This window comes from Micromys minutus, assembly GCF_963924665.1.
Source record: "Micromys minutus genome assembly, chromosome: 22".
In the NCBI taxonomy this organism is placed as follows: Eukaryota; Metazoa; Chordata; class Mammalia; order Rodentia; family Muridae; genus Micromys; species Micromys minutus.
Window position 1 is genome coordinate 47,522,574 of NC_137957.1, and position 19,033 is coordinate 47,541,606.

At 47.6% G+C, this 19,033-nt stretch overlaps 1 protein-coding gene across 1 annotated transcript in view; it reads right to left on the reverse strand.

Annotated features, from left to right (window-relative positions):
* SYN3 (synapsin III) overlaps positions 1–19,033 on the reverse strand; it is a gene marked incomplete at both ends in the record, with an annotated part of 318,172 nt that overhangs the window by 49,565 nt on the left and 249,574 nt on the right. The window lies entirely within an intron of this gene.

Sequence of the window (19,033 nt, forward strand, 5' to 3'; positions counted from 1 at the left end):
TAACGCCACCGGCCGGAACTAAAAACAAAGGCCTAATTCATCAAAGTCCACAGTTATGGGAAAGTCTCTAAATGCACTAGCCCCGTGTTTTAGTTTCTATAGTTACGCATTTTGAGCCCTGCTGGACACTCCACAACAGTAGGGTTCATACGAAAGGAGAGTTCTGATATGACCCAGTCCATTCAGTCCCCTTGGCTTGAAGGAGATACTGAAGCCTTTGGGGACAGGGCACAACAGGGAGGGAAAATGAGGAAGGAAAAGGAAGGACCCCTGACCTCTCCCCACCCTATCAGGGCCCCTTTCCTTGCCAAGGAAGGGGTGACCTCAAATGTCATTATTCACTATGGGACAGAACACACCCACCTGGTTAGCACCCAAATGAACCCCATGAAGGCTGCAGGGCAGGTGGACATCCCAGGCTGAGCAGGATGTGGCCCTGATGTATCTCCGCATCTCCGACCTTCTCTCTTACTCCCACCCCTTCATCGTTCTCCCGATTCTAGAACTCATAAGGCTCAATGCAGCCCTGGGCCACGACCCTCACTATCCCCCCCTGCCTGCAATGTCTCTGTAGATAGTCACACAGGCTGTGGGCAGGCAGGTTCCTCATAGCCCCTGTGCCACTGTCTCCCCTGCAGGGAAGCCCCCAGGGATCACCCAACAAGCTCAGCTCCCCTGCTTCCTGGTCAGCTCCCAGCCCCCTTTGCACTCCTGCTTCAGGCTGTCTCTTAGTTTCTGTTCCCTCCAATAACCGTGAAATAACTTGGCTGATAAATACATTACTGTATTGCTTGCTCTTTGCACATGGAAGGTGGTTTGGACATATTTACTCAAATCAACAGCAACATTCCAGGTACTGACTCCGGTGTAGGAGTGGGCAGCTCTTATGTGCAGAGTCAGGCCTCACGCTTGCTCCTGAGCTCACTGAGAAAGCAGCTGCCGCATTCTCCGTGGACTCAGTAAAGATTCAGTTTGCCCAGCTCTCACTTTTGGTAAGTATCCTTAGTGTCTGTCCCAGCTCTGCTGCGGACATCCCAAAAGGCCTTGCTGATCGTTACCTGGGCAGCGTGGATGTGGGGACACAGGCGTGAACAGCAGCTTTGCCTATTTGGCATTGGGCCGGGCAAGAGATCTGTATGTGAAAAATAAGTTTCTCTGTCTCTGCACAAGGGGGAAACCCTATTTTGGTTACAGAAGAAACTATACAGTTATCCTCCATAAGGCAGAGCATGTGTGAGTTGACTGAGATTAACTTCGTGAAAAGAAATTTTAAAATTAAGTAATCATTGGTGGGCATGTACAGCTGCTAAAGGGATAAGATCACGCCACCTTTACGATTTCTCCTTAGAGAGATTAAAAAACAAAAACAAAACAAAAAAACCCAAAAGGGAATAGGAATAGGCCTGGCGTGATGGCATTCAGCACTCAGAGGCAGTAGCAGAGCTAGTGGCAGACAGGAAGAGGGGAGGAGGGGGAGGGGCGAGAGGCGTGGGCGGAGGAGGGGGGCAGAGGGGCGAGGGGCGTGGGCAGGGTGGGGGAGCAGGGAGCGAGGGGGGCGGAGGGGGAGGGGTGAGGGGTGTGGGTGTGGGCAGAGGGGTGTAGGAGGGGGAGGGGGCAGAGGGGCGGAGGGGGAGGGGCATGGGCGGAGGGGCGTGGGAGGGGGAGGGGGCAGGGGGTAGAGGGGGGGCGAGGGGCGGAGGCAGAGGCAGGCAGATCTCTTACGTTCAAGGCCAGCCTGGTTTACAAGGTAGTTCCAGACCAGTCAATGTTACGTGGTGAAACGTCACAAAATTAAAAGAAAGACATAAAAGAAGCAGAGCAGAGCGAGTGCACCTGCCGCATACTGCGCACAGCCAGGCATCTGTGGACTGTAGGGCTCCTAAATACCGCGGGCAATGGACTTGTGACCATGGGACTCACATAAGCCTTTACCCCCAGATCATAACAAGTTAAACCCCTGCCTTCCACGGTGGAGAAGATGCCGCACTCCACAGATAGTGTTGCTAAGTTACATTTCCACATCTGTCCACTCACACGTTAGGAACATCTTCATAGACAGAGTACACTCCAACAACTCACACGTGTGTGCACTCACACACAGTACACACACACACACACACACACACACACACACACACGCATGCAAACGCACGCACGCGTATTACATGTGTACATGTGACAAAAATACTGCATAAAATCATATGAAAACCAGATCGTGACGTGTAAATGAAACACATGAATTGTGTGTTTGGACTTGGGTGTCTTCCCCAAACATCTTATTACCATACGCCAAGCTGAGTGCACTTGGCAGTTGAGACAACTAAACGACTCAGCACAGAAATCCTGAAGCAGGGGGCCCAGCAAAGAGTCCTATTCAAATGGTTTACACGTGATTGTTTAAATGGGTTACTTCAAATTTAAAATGCTCACCTTTCTACTACAATCCTACCAGATTTATGCATCTGGAGAATCTGGGGAGCCCCCGCCCCACTTGGATGTGTACGGATGGAGGCCAGACATCAACCTCAACCGTTGTTCCTCAGCACCTGACCCTTGTGGGACAGTAGAGCATTGTCCCATGTCCTACACGTCTCTCAGAAGTGCCCCAGGCGTGGGCGGCTGCTCTCTACTAAGTCAGGCTTGGGCCTACTCAACTTCATAAAGACAAAGGTCACTCAGGTTTTCCCACTAGAGAACTGACTTCTCAGAAATCACATGACCGGCAGTCTGTTAATCTAGCTGACACGCTTGGAGGGCCCCTGTCCCCGCTGCAGCACCTCCTCCCTTGTCCTTTTCCCTCCCTTCCTCCCTGAACTGTATAAGCTAGCCCCGTTATTTCAATAAATGATCTGTCCTCAGAAACAGTCTCCTGGGTTCTTCTCCATAGTTGATGGGGGCGGAGGCCCCACAGACACTTCAGTTTCAGACCAGGTCTTTCCATTAGGTGAGCCCTAGCGGTTCTCCTGGCCTTGCCTCCTCAGTACTCGACTACAGTGATTCCCTGTTTAGCTCTTTTACAGGGGTTCAGGGGATTGAACTCAGGTCCCCATGTTTGCACAAGCACTTCACTGACCCTCTCTTAGCTCGGACGCCCATTGCTGTTGGTTGCTTGTTTCAGGCGTGGGGTCTCAAAGCAGAGTTTCTCTTCCCTTGCCAAGCATTCTTGCTGGAGTTCATGCACTACAGCATCCCTTCACGGCGTTCTTTTCCTCAGTGCTCTTGCTTTGTGTCCTGTCTGGGTTCATTATCTCTTCTCGGAACCGCTATTCAAGGCCCTCACGGTTCTTGTCTCTTTCTCCCCACCTCTGTTCCCCACCTGCCTCTACGCACTGAGATTAGAGGCTTTTCTCTTGTCCTTTGCTGCTTAGCACCCACCCCTGGGCCTTGTCTTAAATAATCCGAAATGTGGACCTTTCTGAACATTTTAGCATAAACCTAAGTGGAAAATTCTATACCCTTAAGCTGTTTTCATGCACAAAATTATTAACAATATTGCTACAACACCACCTCCAGGTTATATGTTTAGTTTGCATATTATAGAAAAATGAGTTTTCTGTTCCACCCAAAGTATCTTATTATGAATATGGAAATACAGCTTGAGCATTTCTAATCCGAAAACTGGAAACCCGAAATGCTCCAAAACCTGAAACTTCTGAGTACTGAAATGAAGCCATATTGGACAATTCTGACCTTGTGTGACAGGTTACACTTAAAATACGGCACAGGGCGCGGGGGATGGCTCGGCCGCTAAAGTGCCTGTCGCATGAGCATTGGGATCGGAGTCTGGATCCTAAGCACCCATGCGAAACTTGCTTGAAATTCCTGAAACAAGCTGGCTTACCAGGCAAACCAAAACAAGCTCCAGGTTCGGCCAGAGGCCAGGCCTCGTCAGAAAAGGAGGAGAACAACCAAAGGACTCAATGCCGACTGCAGACTTCCACACTTCAACACACATGCATACACTCGCACGCAGGGACCCGTTTAATACACAGTATACTCACAACCATGCAAACACACGAGTACATATTACATGTGTGTATAGATATCTATATATCTATATCTTTATATATGATTAAAAGTACTGAATAAAGTTACATTCAAGCCAGATGATACATATAGATAAAACAAAAGAATTGTGTGTGTTTGGGCCTGGGTCCCTTCCCCCAATTATCTCATTACTTATAAATAGCTCCAAAACTGAAAACCAAAAAACCAAAAAAAAAAAAAAAAAAAACTATAAAACAAACAAACAAACACACAACCAGATCCAAAACACTAGCAGTTTTAAGGCCAGGGGTCCCCATCCTGTACTTATTATGTGGCAGCTGTTCCCTGTAGAAAGGGGGCCAGCCCCTGAGGGGACAAATGAGTAAGCAGGCGGAGACTCAGATTTACCTGCTCAGCTCAGTGTAGTGTTTCTTCCTCGGGGCTGATTTCATTCTGCTCTGATCCTTTTTATTGGTGGCACTCTTCTGACCTACCACCCGCCCCTCCCCCAATGCTCGACTCACCGGAGCACAGGCTCCTGCCCTAGAGCCCAGGGTCATGCTGTTTCCTCTCTGCTGTGACACATGGCAGGTTGGCTTGTCTATTTCTGTGTCACCTGCCTTCCCTTAGATGGTAGCACACTGCTGGAGCCCGTACTGCAACCCCAGTGCCTACAACAGTGCCTGCCGTGTAGAAAGCGGTGGAGACATATCCCTGGAATAAAGTAGTGCAATCTGTTTTGTAGTGAACTAGTATTCACGTCACGGGGCATCCGATTGATTGAGTGGGCCACGGGCCATGAACAATACTCTAAAAGTGAAACCCTAGAACAGAAAATATGAGGGCGTCTTACACATAGTGACAGCAGGCGTGGCTCTGGGATACTTAGCTCAGGATTTTGGAATTAGGTGGCAAGGAAAGATGTGTTAGTTATCGGGGTCTGTGCTACTAAATTTTGAAAAGGGTGTTGCATTAAGCCAGGAATTAGTGAGTCTTTTTGTAAAGTCCAGTAGAAAACATTCTAGACACCCCAGGCCATAAGACTACTCAAGTAGGTTTGCACTCAAGTGCAAAAACAAGCTCTTTAGGATGTTTATCAACAAGCAGGGCCATGTTACAATAAAACTTTATTAACAGAGCCCAGTGTATATGAGAGTGGTATTTGGATCCAGTAGTTTGCCGAGCCTTGTAGCATCCTTGCCTCGTGCCTTATTAATGTTCAGGTCTGAAAGCCTCCCACAGGCTCACAGTTTGAATGCACAGTCCCATCTTATGGTGATATTTTGAAGACGTGAGTTTCAAAAGAGGTGGAGTTTGGTTGTCAGAAAAAAAAATCACTCAGAGTGGGGCCTTGTAGATTATAGTTGCTTCTGGTTTTGACTGACATCCTCAGCTGTCATGTGTCTCTCACAGCCTTGAGTCACCCTGTCATGATGGACTGAGGCCCTCAGACACCTTGGGCCTCCCTCACAAACCTTTCTTCTCTTAAGTTACTTTTGTCAGGCATTTTATCACTGATTTATCGAGAAAAGTAACAAATATATTTCCCGAAATAGTCACTAAGCTTAAAATGGTTGGGCACCACATCTATCAATATTCGTTGGATAAATGCAAGAGCCATACCTTAGCTTTTGGTTTGCTATAACAAGACACCTTTGGCCATACAGCTGATGAAGAACAGTAACCCACACCTCACACTTCTGGATTAGAATATCCAAGATCAAGACGAGGAGACTCAGTGTCCTGTAAGGGTTTTTACAGACAAGCCTTTTCCTGTGTCCACACACTGTGGAAGGGGATAGTGTATTTCCCTGGCCTCTTTTGTAACTATTCATGAGGGTGGTACCCTCATGTTCTAATTGCTTCCTTGAGGACCTGCCTCTCCAACATCACTTTGAGAAATGCATAAAGGCCCAACTTATAAATTTTGGAAAGATCCCGCCATTCATGACATCACAAGCCACTGGCTCAAACCCCCAGAAGCCTTTGCCTCTATTCCAAGCCTTTAGAAGTCCGGAGAGCAGAGCCTATGTTCACACCCTGTTGCCTGTTTAGACGCTGCCAGGGGTGGACAAAGGAGGGACCATGATGACAAGTTTAATAGATGATTGAGAGTTAATTATCTTGGTTACTGTGGTGGGTTCCTTTCTTCTTTTTCCTTTAATAAATCAAATCTCCTTGTGCCAGTGATGAGTGCTCGGGTCACTGATCCGTCACATCTTTACTGTAGAGAGCTGAGTGTAAGATCAAATGGAAGGGAAGGGAGGCAGGGACAAATGTCAGCCCTCAGGGCAGCTCCTTCTCCTTCCAGCTCCTGCTCATGTGCCGGGGATAGGACTGTTTTTCAACGGCCCTGGGCCCTGGCGTAGGCAGGGAGAGAGCCGTAGACAGGAATGCATCTGATATACCCTGGGTGGTCATCTGCTCGGTGAGGTAGACGGTCAGTCTCAGAATTCAGGCCCGTTTTGCAGCCTTGAACAGAGCTCTGCTAACTGACACCTGAGTGCAAAGGCTGTCTTGATGCAGTTCAAAGATGGTGTTTACCAGCTCAGAGCAGCGGGACCAGCATCAAGGGACTGGTGCTGGTGAATCACAGTTTGATGCCAGCCTGGGATACACACACACACACACACACACACACACACACACACACACACACACTTACATACCCACATACAAACATATATACACACATACTCTACACAAAAGAAAACAGAGATGGTGTTTGCATTTTTAAATCCTGAAATAAATACAAAATGGAACAATAGTCTGTAATATACGAAACCGACATTAAATAAAACTTTCCTTTTGTACAAGTGGGGGGTACACATGTACTCACTGTGTATGGGAGGGGTAGGGTGTGCAAGCACCTACTGTGTGTATATGTGGATATTAGGATATTAGACCACAAACTTGGTTGTCTTCAGGAATCTCTCTGTCTCTGTCTCTCAGTCTCTCTGTCTCTCAGTCTCTCTGTCTCTCTCTGTCTCTGTCTCTCTCTCCCTCTCTCCCTCCCTCCCTCCTTTTTCTCTCTCTCTCTCTTTCTGTCTGTCTGTCTTTCTTTCCTTCTTTCTGTTTTTGATTTCAGATAGCATTTCCCACTATGACCTGGACCTTGTTAGTTTGGCCAGTCTACAGGGCCAGCAAGCTACAGTAAGCCTATCTCCACTTCCCCAGCACTGGTATTACAACTATGAATGCTACCCTGCTTGCTTTCCTACATGTTTATGCAGCAAGGATGATATGGTCCGCACGATCTCCTGGCCATGAAATTAGAATTTCAGTGTCCGCACATGAAGTTCTATCTGAAGACAGCTATACACATCCACCTACGTATCTACGGCTACTTAGTTCTTCAGGGGCAACATGAGTAGCAGCAACAAGGAACATACATTCACGGGAGAGTAAGAGGTAAGCTGCTGACCTTTGACCTAGATCATGGACTAGACGCACTGATATCACCCATGAGTCTGTTATGAATACAGAAGCCTGGTAGCGCCTCCCAACCCTCACTTAGGCTGGTGACAGAATCTATCCCTTAACCACATTTCCGGTGATCTGTCTACATAGGACCATTTTGGAAGCAGCGTGGATCTAGAGGACGTAAGTCATCATCTTCCTGACGGTGGCTTGCCTATGGAATGACCCCGTATGCAGTTAGTAGGGATCCTCATTTGAAAGTGAGGAAACAAAAGACCCCAAAGGTGAGTGCTTGCCCAGGGTTTTACAATTCAGAAGAATCTGAGCCAGGACTTCACCTCTCAGATCCATACACACCCGGACCAAAAGCGTCAGTCACTAGGCTCTACAACCCTCACAAAGTGATGGCAACTTCAAAGCCCATGTTTATCATTTGAAACTGGAGGCAGCAACCTGTTGGCCTGGAGATTTAAAGACAACAGGCGACAGACTCACAGTAAGAGGATGAGAAGAGCAGGTGTCCCAGGGGCTTCCGGGCCTCCCACAGTCTTAAATGACTAGAGCTTAGTTGTAGCTGTCTTATCTGCAGGCATGGGCTTGGCCTCTAGATTACCAGTGTCCCTTCCTGGATTTCCTGATTCACCGTGGAACTCCTGGTCCCTTGGGCCATCTGCATCCTCTGGTCTAAAATTATGGCCATGCAAAACAGTACCCAAGTCACTTGTAAGTGATGTAGGGACGTTGCAGGCCTGCATTCTGCGTTTTTAAGAGGCTCCCAGTATTGTTGTTGCTGCTGCTGCTGGTGGTGGGGTGGTGGGGTGGTGGGGTGGTGGGGTGGTGGGGTGGTAGGGTGATGGGGTGGTAGGGTGGTGGGGTGGTGGGGTGGTGGGGTGATGGGGTGGTGGGGTGGTGGGGTGGTCGGGTGGTGGGGTGGTGGAGTGGTGGGGTGGTGGGGTGGTGGGGTGGTGGGGTGATGGGGTGGTAGGGTGGTGGGGTGGTGGGGTGGTGGGGTGATGGGGTGGTGGGGTGGTGGGGTGATGGGGTGGTAGGGTGGTGGGGTGGTGGGGTGGTGGGGTGATGGGGTGGTAGGGTGGTGGGGTGGTGGGGTGGTGGGGTGATGGGGTGGTAGGGTGGTGGGGTGGTGGGGTGGTGGGGTGATGGGGTGGTGGGGTGGTGGGGTGGTGGGGTGGTGGGGTGGTGGGGTGGTGGGGTGGTGGGGTGGTGGTGGTGGTGGGGTGGTGGGGTGGTGGGGTGGTGGGGTGGTAGGGTGGTCTTCCTATGAGGCACACTTGACTGACAGGGCTGTGGAAGACCTTTGGTCTGCCTGACTCCAGAGTCAGACCTACTTGAACTATCACTGAGTACATCCTATTGTACAATTATGTACAAATGCTAACACTGCTGTCCCTTGTCTTGTAGGTGTCTGGGAACCTCAGACACTACCCATTAGCTTCCTTGTATACACACCACCATGTTCAAGTACCGTGCTGTGCAAAGGCTGGCTAGCATTCATCATCTGAGCACTGAGCCTCCCCTGCATTTCAGGCTTCACCCTGGAAGGGATGTTGGTGGGATAAATTCTTAGGGCTGAGACTAGAAGTCAGGGTGACAGACACAGGCTCTGCCATTGCCACCGGAAGCATCTAGGCTTTAGGCATCTGAGAGTGCAAACATGTTTCTCCCAGTCCCAAACATGCATGTGCCTACTCTCGAACACAACAAACAAACTCGACATTATATCTTCCTGGCCTTTTTGGACAGACGGAACCGCCAGCTTCTCCTAACTCCAGCGATTTCCGAGAAACCAGAGTTGTGACTGGTTTCCCTTCTAGGAAGCTCTCTGTGCAGCTGTCTGTGCTGTGATGCCAGGAAGGCAGGTGGTGGTCTGAGGCCATCACTGTCCCCGTGGGCTGATAGTTAGACTACACTCTTCCTGAGCAATTGTCTAGGGAAGGGCTCAACAGACTCCAAGCTGTGTTCTGTACGGACCGCTAGGACTTCCCGGAAGCTGACCTTCTTGAGCCTGGGCATCGGGACATACGGAAACAATATGGGCATGCCATGTGCAGCTTTTCAAGATGAACATCTTGGTCTTAGTTTACCTTACTTGTAAAATAGGTTTGATAGCAATATCTGCCTTCAGAAACTGATAATTTCTGTTTTATTCTGTTCTGTTCTGTTGTACTCGATTTCATTCTATTCTTTTCTGCGTCTCTGTCTGTCCCCATCTTCATCTCCTGTGGTGAGGGGAGTGGGAGCCAGTCCTCATGTTAAACTCCTCTCTCTGAGGCCCTGAGAGAAAGGCTCCTGTGGGTTTTTGTTACACACGGTGTCAGGATGGGCTGGCAAACACTGCCAGGAAAACAAAAAAGAAACAGAAATCTTAACTGCTCCAAGATTTGTCAACATCCACAGAACTGGCTATTTTTACTTATCCCTCCCATAGGAAGCTGTTGATAAGCCTTTGTGCCCATGACAAATAGGGCTTGAATGTGGTAAGGCACACACTGTTTTGAAACCTAGGCTTGGACGCCACTGGTCTTTTCTTTATTCTCTTGAGATGAATCTTGTTGGCTTGGCATGGGGTCAGTAGACCAGAAAACAATTACCATTCTTCCATGAACGGTCAGTGCTCCTCTCAAAGGCACTACACGCTCCTCAGTGGGGTCTGTGAAATCTCATGAACGTAGACGCTCTGCTGAAGCTGGCTCTTTGCCTTAGTCTGGGAAGATCTGATTCCCTCAGGGCGTTCCTTATGGTCTCTGACATCACAGATGAGTAAATCCATCTATGGAACTGTTATGATCGCCCTGCGCGCTGCTCAAAGCATTCCCATACTGTGGAAAACAGTGGTCTTTCAGCTACACTGCTTTAGAGATCCCGCTTTTTTGAGTGACTCCGTGTCCTAGCTGGGGTTAAGTTCTATCCGCTAAGCTCTACATTCTTTGCAGTCCTTCATCATGCTCCATGTAAGGTACTGTATATTTATTGCCTTTTGAGGTAGTGTCTCATTGGGCAGCCTCAGACTAGCCTTGAACTCATGACCTTAGCCTCCTGTATTCTGGGATTAAGGGTGTCATCACACCTGGCTCCACAATGTTTTGAGGGCAGGGATCAGGTCGTGTTGACCTCACTTCCAGCGTAGAATAGGCACTGGCCTGTAGGTGTACCAGTGCAGGACATGAGCTTGAGCGTGGGTCAGCGATTACACCCACGGTGTCCTGAGTGGGCGCTGTGAAACACCAAGGTCATTAACCCCTCCTTACCTGGCAGCAAGAAGAGAAAACTGTAAGACCTGATGACCTTGATTCTGATCCTGTTTCATGAGTGTGTGTGTGTGTGTGTGTGTGTGTGTGTGTGTGTGCATGAGTGGAAGCCTGATACCAAGGTCAAATGTCTCCCTTTACCACTTTTCCTTGTTTTTCAGACAGCGTCTCTCACTGAGTCTCGAGCTCATTGTTTTGGCTACACTGGCCTGGCTGCCGAGCCCCTGGGATCCACCTGTCTCTCTCCCTATAGCACACAGATGCCACCACAGCTAGCTTCTATATGGGCGCTGGGGATCTGAACTCAGGTCTTCATGCTTACACAGCAAGCTCTTTACCAACCATACAATCTCCCCAGTGCCCTGCCTCTGACCTGATCACCCGTGCGTGACCTTGGTAAGATGTCTTCCGGGGACCAGCGCAAACCAGGGCTTAGATCTAATTCCCAGGGAGGCTTAGAGGCTCAGATGACGCACTCTGGTACCTAGATTGCCACCTATGTGGAAGCTGTTAATGTGTTCTTTCTCCTCCTTAGCTCACTGTGAAAATCTGCTCTGGGCTATCTCAGTGAGACTGAAGTCCTGGGAAGTTAAGACATTTTCTCAAGTTCCCAGTGATGGCAAATGTCAGGGGCTCACTAGGAAATACTGGAGCTGGGAATCACGTCTCTCCACAGCCACATGTCATTCTGATGTTGTTGGCCTTATTGGTCCTCAAGTGATGGATAAATACAATCAAGGTCCGTGAACACTCAGGGAAGCTGCACTGATGCTTGAATGACAGGTCCACAGGAACAGTGCTAGCTCCAAAGACGGAGAGGCACAGCACAAGCCAAGGCTTGAACCTGGGCCTCGGCTCTTTCCAGTGAACCAAGGCAAGCGGAAGATAAAATAGTTTTTAATATGATTCAGAACAGGTTAACAGAGCACCACGGAATGCCGGCTCCCTCCAGCGCTGAGTGCTCAGAAAGGAAATTTTAGAATTCAAAGGTAGGAGTCTATATCCAAAGGTATGTGTGGCCATGTGTGAAATATGTATGGACACAGGTATGCGACAGATTACCCTTACTCACAGGAGCCCAGCCCTGATCCTCATGTCACAACACATCATTCATACATCACACATCATTCATACAGGCTTCTGTTGACCACAAGACACAGATGATTTTCTTTTCTGGCAGACTCCCAGAGTCAGGAGAATCTTATGATTTCTTAAGTGTCCCCTTGGGCCCTTAAGAAATTCCTCCACTCCCTTATCTTTCCTTCCTTCTCCACCATGGAGGTCTAGGGCCACCTCCGCCCACTTAAAGAGCAGACAGTGCTCGGAGAGCTGTGTGAGTCAGCCTTAGGGAAGTCATCTGGGTCTGGGTTGCTTGGAGCTGGTGACAAACTGGGACAAGTCAGAGTGTGAGACGCTGAGGCTGCTGGAGACACTGCACCTGGGACTGACACCTGGTCCTCAGGGACAGACTGAACCACTCTGGGGTGCTTTAGCTCTGTCATTCATTGCCGGATGCTTTTTTCAGAGGGACAACACCCCGTGTGTTGTAGCAGGAGGAGTTAGGACTTCTGGGTTTTCCTGCTTATTTTAGCTCAGTAAGTGATTGTATTTGCAGTTGGACTTCGAAGCTCTCCTCCAGTACTTTCTTTCAGCTTTCCATGTCACCATCTTTAGCAGGATTGGTGCATTGTGTTGTCACTATACCCCAGGTGGGGCTTAACTGCCTCTGTGTTAGAGATGTGGAGATTTAAGTGCATATAACCAGTGTAGGAGGAGTTCAGGTTTAGGTGAGAGACCTGGTGAAATATTTTACATGCTTTTCCTACACTGCATCTGGGACTTAGACTCGGCTCTTTTACCGTGTCTTGTTTGATTAGATCTTGCTATATTCTCTAGGCTAGCCTCTAATTCCTGGGCTCACATCATCCCTCTGCCTCAGCTTCCCCAGGAGATGCCTCGGACTTGTGATGGTGTAATCCATGCCAGCAATGAAGGGCTTATTTTGATTCACAGTGTGGGAAGTCATGGTGGGCGGAGCTTGACACAGCTGCCACGGTGTATCCACAGTCAAAGTGGGGAGAGAGAAGGGTTCCAGTGCTCAGCTTGCTTCCTCCTGTTTGTCTAGTCTGGAACCCCGGCCCACAGCAGGGTGCTCTTCACATCCATGGGGAGTCTCCCCTCTTGGAGTAAACCGTTTTGGAAATACCCTCATAGACACATCCAGACCTGGATTTTCCATGGTGAAGTCCCTTCAAGGTGCTAATGAAGAACCCATCACAGGTGGTGATCGATCACGTCATTCCTTTCGATTAACTATAGAAAGCCATCAATGAACAGCAATGTAGGGCTCTACCAGAGGTGCCATTTTTTTGTTTGTTTTTGAGAAAACGTAGTCCAACTAGGTATGTAGTAGGCTAAACTATTTAGCTCAGTTTAACCTCTAACTTATAGCAATCCTCCTGCCTTAACCTCTGGGTATGAAAATTACAGGCTGCAGCCTTCATATTTGGAACTATGAGGCCTTCCTGGTGAAATAGTTGTGAGAAGTAGCAAACTCTTTGCACCTACATATTTATCTCAATTTTAGGGGGTCAGACATCTGACGTTAAGACCGCCTGTATAAAGACTGCCTGTATAATGTTAAGAACACCCTACTTGAGAAGTGTGGACAGTCTCCAGAATTCTTGTTGCCACAAAGTTGCTCCTTCAACAACCTGACCCTGACATTTTTTTCCCTGCCTTGCCCACCAGGTGAATGTAGAATCCACCAGGTCTAATCTTCCCCTGTTGCGGTGAACCACCTAGGAAGGGAACCGCGTGGAGGGGGCAGCTTTCGGATCATGTGGCAGAGTCCGGGCGCTCGGCTCCACATTGGAGCGGCTCCCAGAGTGAGAGCTCCGGTGGAGTGAGACCCCGAGGGACTGGTAGCAACAGAACCTTTTTTATTTTTAACCCCAACATTCCCCATTTGTGCGTCATGCTTTTGAGCATGCTGCTTACAGCATCTCTGGTCCCCCAGGACTAGATAGCGTGCTGCTTCGTTAGCTCCTCACTCACTGAGATGTCAGTGTCTTCCTTGAACTCCTGGAAATAGAGCACAATCAAGAACTGACCACACGCTTCTAGCTGTAAACTCTTCCTTTGTTCTGGACATCACAGACCCAAGGCTATATCCTCAGAGTCCGTTATGGTTTAAAACTTTAGTTTATTTTGAAATCTAACACAACTATGGAAAAGGACACGCAACACAATAGGCAACTCTGTGAGCAGACACAAAGCAAACATCCCTTTAGCCATTCTCGATCTCCAGAATGTTGTCCACTTGTGCCTCAGTTCAGTGAGCACTCGTCCTGAAAATAACTTCTACTCTAACTTGGTGGTTTTGCAGTGCTGGTGATGACCTGGGGAGTCTTCAACTACTGGGCTCCAGTTCTGCTCTTCTTGGGTTTCCTAAATCTTTTATCACCTAAAAATATCCTAGTTAACTACAGAAACCTACAAAAACTGTAGGTTTCCTCGGATCTTTCAACTTCATGTGAATGAAATGATCAAAATCAGCATCCCTTGTTATCTGACTTAGTTTTCTTAGTAGTGTGTTTGTGAGATTCATTCATACTTACTGTGCATGTAGCTTAGTTTCCTTTTATGGTTGAAATGTGTACCTCGCATGAATAAACAGTGATTTTTGTCTACTGTTAATAGATACATGAGTTTTGGATGTTAACATCAAAACTACTATGAACAACTGCTTTGGTTAGTATGTGATGCATTTAGAGCCAGATATACTAAAAGAACTCCTCTGTCTTCAGCTTAGAAGACAATAGGTTCTGTGTCCTTGCCAACACTTAGTGTTATTAATCTTTTCATTTTTAGCTACTTTGGTGGTTATAAAGTTTATTTTCACAATAGGTAATGCAGCCGAGCACATTTTCATCTATGCATATTTGCCATTTTCTGAGGTAAGCCTTTGGCAACCTGACACTCATTTGAGTCATACTGAATTAGCAGCCAAGTGAATTCTCTGAGTGCTGCTGATGTTTAGTCATCTCCTGTTGACTTCACTTGGTTTGGGGTCCCCAGAGTGGATTCAGGCATATTCCATTCTATTGACAGCTAACATCCACTGAGCACCCACTGGTTCCTGCACTGAACTAGAACGTCATGTGCACCATTTCTCTTAATCCTTACAGCCAGCATGTGACATTGATACTATCATTATCTTCACCTCCCAGAAGAAGAGGTTATGATGAGGGAGGATAGGCAAGGTAACTTATCTACAGCATCACAACTCACATGTGGTGGAATCTAGATTCCAATGAGTACCCTTAGTTGTGGTAATGTGCTGCTTCCAAAGAGGAACACATTGAAAACTTAACACTGTGAACACTGAATGTACCTAATCCTATAGAGACTTTATGTCCCAGAGAAGGGGGATGTCCAGGGGTTGTACCCTCTCAGAGTTAAAGGGTAAGGGGGTTGGGGTGAAGAATTCTTGGAGGGGGAACCAGAGTGGGGCAACATTTGGGATGTAAATAAATGAAATAATTAATTAAAAATAAAGACAGAAGACAATCTCTCCCATCGAATCTGTAAGAAATCATAAGTGCTTCAGAAAGACTGCAAAAGCCTGTCTATGAACGCTCATGTCCCTTATATAAAATGGCATAGCAGCTGCACCTTCAATATGTAGCGTCTGTATGCATAGCACAATGCACACATATGCAGTGTCTGTATGCACAGCACAATGCACACATATGCAGTGTCTGTATGCACAGCACAATGCACACATATGCAGTGTCTGTATGCATAGCACAATGCACACATACGCAGTGTCTGTATGCACAGCACAACACATACACCACTTATCACACTTCTAGAGAACGATGGTAAGAAAATAGACATTTTAACGATAGAGACAATTTGTTTCTTATTCATTTCAGGTGTGTTGGATGGCCCCTCGGCCATGGACCCACTGACATGGATGGAGTCCCGTGTGGACTCTGAAATACTACTGTACACTGGATGTTGAACTCTACAATCCCCACGGCGTTGTCTGGTTTCCAGCCTTGTAAAATGTTCCACAGAGGAAGTAAAATCAATTTTATCCAAATTCACTGCTTTCTTTTCTTCCATTTAACACCGATGATGTTTGGGACTGTGCAGTTCTTCACGGTGGGGGGCTGTCTTGTATATGGGGCTGTTCCTGGTAGGTTCCAGAAGGATCTCCCTGTTACTCCAACTGCAAAAACTGAATAGTTTTCAGGCCCAGCTCAGTGTCCTCTAGGAAGCAAATCCCAGCTGCCATTTAGCCTCACTTTTGGAAAACGCATGTCACGCCCCACAACCACCCTATTCTAGTTTTCTTTCTATCACTGCGATAGACATTGGAGTCAATAGGAACTTAGGGAGCCAAGGGTTCTGTTTGTTTGTTTGTTTTCTGTTTTGGCTTACATGTTTCAATCACACACCATCATGGGGAAGTCAGAGCAGAAACTCGAGCTGGGAAGGATCCTGGACAGAGCCCAGGAGGGATGCTGCTCACTGGCTCTCGCCCCATGGCTTGCTCAGCTTGCTTTTTTATACCAGCCAGGGCCACCTTCCCAGGAATGACACAGCCCACATGAATATTAATGAAGAAAATGCCCCCGTGGACTTGTCTGCAGGCAATCTGATGGGGGCAAGCACTCAAGGTTCCCTCTTCCCTGAAGACTTTGGTTTGTGTCAAGTTAACAAGACAACAACAAAGAAAACACAAACACTAACCAGCACATCCACAATTCCACCTGCTTGTCTAAGGACGTTCCCTGCCCTCCAAACTGCAGTGTTTCACTAGATTTTTCCTTTTTCTATGGTACCCACTCTTCTTAGTTTTAATGCAAGGGAGTTTATCCATCTCTTGTCTTGTCTTCCCCCCAGTTTACTGGGTTTCCTTAAAGCTCCAGGCACATTCCACCTTGTGGAGCTTGATTTCCTCTTCTTGGCACACTGGTTCTCATCATCAGCTTCGACCACTATCTATTAGACTTTCCGAATCAGGCTTCAGCCCACTCAGATGGTTTTCCCATGTGGTTTGGGAGGCAAATAGCCCATGAGGGCTCCGACCTCATGAACTGATTAATCCATCTACCGAGTCATTGCTTTCATGTTATACCCTGCTCAAAGTATGTCCATATTTGGGTAAAGCAGCGGTCTTTCATGCTATGTCCTGCTAGAGAGATTCCACGGTTGTAGAAGACTCTGTGTCCTATGTGGAATTAAGTTCTTTCCTTTAAGTTTTATATTCTTCATACAGTCTTCCTTCATGTCCCATTTATAAATAATGTGTATTTGATTACTTTTGATATAGGGGCTCTGTGAACAGTTCAGGGTAACCTTGAACTCATGACCTGAGCCTTCTGTATACTGACATTATGGGTCATCATGCCTGGTTTTAAACCATTACTTATGTGGGAAATGGTCTCGACAACTTTTTTGAGGACGGGAACAGGGTCCTATTAATCCTCACTCCCAGTGTAGAGTACACACTGGTGTGCGTGTGCCGCAGGAACACACGCATGTGGGTCAATGACTATGTCCACTGGGTTCTGAGCAGGCTTTGCAAAACATCAAGGTCATAGATACTTCCTTACCTTTAGGGCATGCTCTCCCTGGGAATGTCCAGCCATCGTTTTCCTTCTTAGGAGAAGGCACAAGGACTGTAAGAGGTACATGCTGTGCTCTTTACCCTCTCGGCAGAAACATGAGGTCATCTGCTCAGTCAGCTTTCCCAGACTGTTCCCTGCGAGTCTTGTAATTCCAAAAACAAGGAGAAAACTCCTCCTTTGTCACTTGTCACCATTCTAGAAATGCTGTGTTCACTTTGGTTTGTGTGACCTCTTCGCTTTGGGGATTGATTTCTTGATTTCTGGAACTACCCTCTCGCCTATGAATTGCATCCATGACTGTAGGCACTTCTTTATTTCCTCTTGGGGATTATCTTAGGTTTTAGGGCTATAACTAGGTTGTTAGGAGTCCTCTAACTTTACCAGAGCTGTCCAGGATGGTGACAGTGGACAGATGGGAAGGAGCGAATAGAGAAACAAGGGTCAAGTGACAAGAACTTGGTGACTCTTTGGACATGGAGGAGGCAGAGATGACTCTTACATCTCTGAGTTGTTGGTGTTTTTTTTTTGCTGTGCCGGAAATGGAAGACATGCTGGGGCCTGGGATGTTCTAGCCAAACATTCTATCTGAGATGTCCATGCTATTTGACTTCAGTTTTGAAATAACAAAATGGCAGGTTCTGTTGCAGAGACGGAAGTCATGGGAGAGGAAGTGGATGAAGAGGAGATGCGGAGATAACAGCCAGTGTTCGGAACGATTCCATGGAGACAAGGGGGCAAAACACAGGAGGTAATTGGAGATAGGAACTTGACTGTGTAATATGACTCAGGAGGCTGTTGAGATGAGGGTGGTAGGTAAAGCCGAGGGTGGTAGTGAGAGACAGTGAAGTGCTTATGGAGTGGCCATGTTCAGGGATGGCACAGGAGAATTTATGCTCGAAAGAGACCGAACGTATAATCAGTGTAACTGAAGAAGAAAGCTGGGAAAAGAACTTGAATCAGAGGCCACTGGAGGAGAAGTCTAGGATAGAGGGGATACCCAGAGCTTAAGTGATACAGGGATGTCAGTCAGTTCTGGTCAGAGGAATGCCCACTGAATTAGCCTGAAAGCCATCAGGAACCACAAGAAAATCACTTTCAGCTCAGAAAAAGAGGAGGAGGGGGAAGAGGAAAAGGAGGAGGAGAAGGAGATGGAGGAAGATGAGGAAGAGAGAGAGGAGTAGGAGGAAGCTACAGCCAGATTGTGGGTCTGGAGAAGGGAGTGGAGGTGGAAGGAATAGGTTTCTAGAGAGGGATCATCTCATCTGTTCATTAGGCCCCACCCTAGGCCTGGAATATAATAATAATATAGTGGGAAAAAATACAAAATTTCCTATCTTTATCCCTGTGTGTCCTAAGGAGTCTGAACTTATTATGGTTTAGATATTGTGGTTTAGATACTAAACGCCCTTCCCTATTCCAGCAATGAAGGTCTAGTCCCCACTGTAGCAATATAGAGGCAGAGACTTGTTGGAGGCTGACTGGATCAGGAGGGCTCAGATCTCATCAGAGGGTTCATAGCTTAAGGGATTTCAAGGAGAGTGGCTTGTTATGCACTCTGTCAACTTCTCCTTTCTCTCCTTCTCAGCTGCCATGACACAGTTTTGGTTCACCACACCCTCTCTGCCATGGTGAACTGTGCCAGCATAGCCCCACAAACAGGGCCAGACGACTATGATTCAAAAATTCTGAAACAGACAGACAGACAACCTTTCTAGA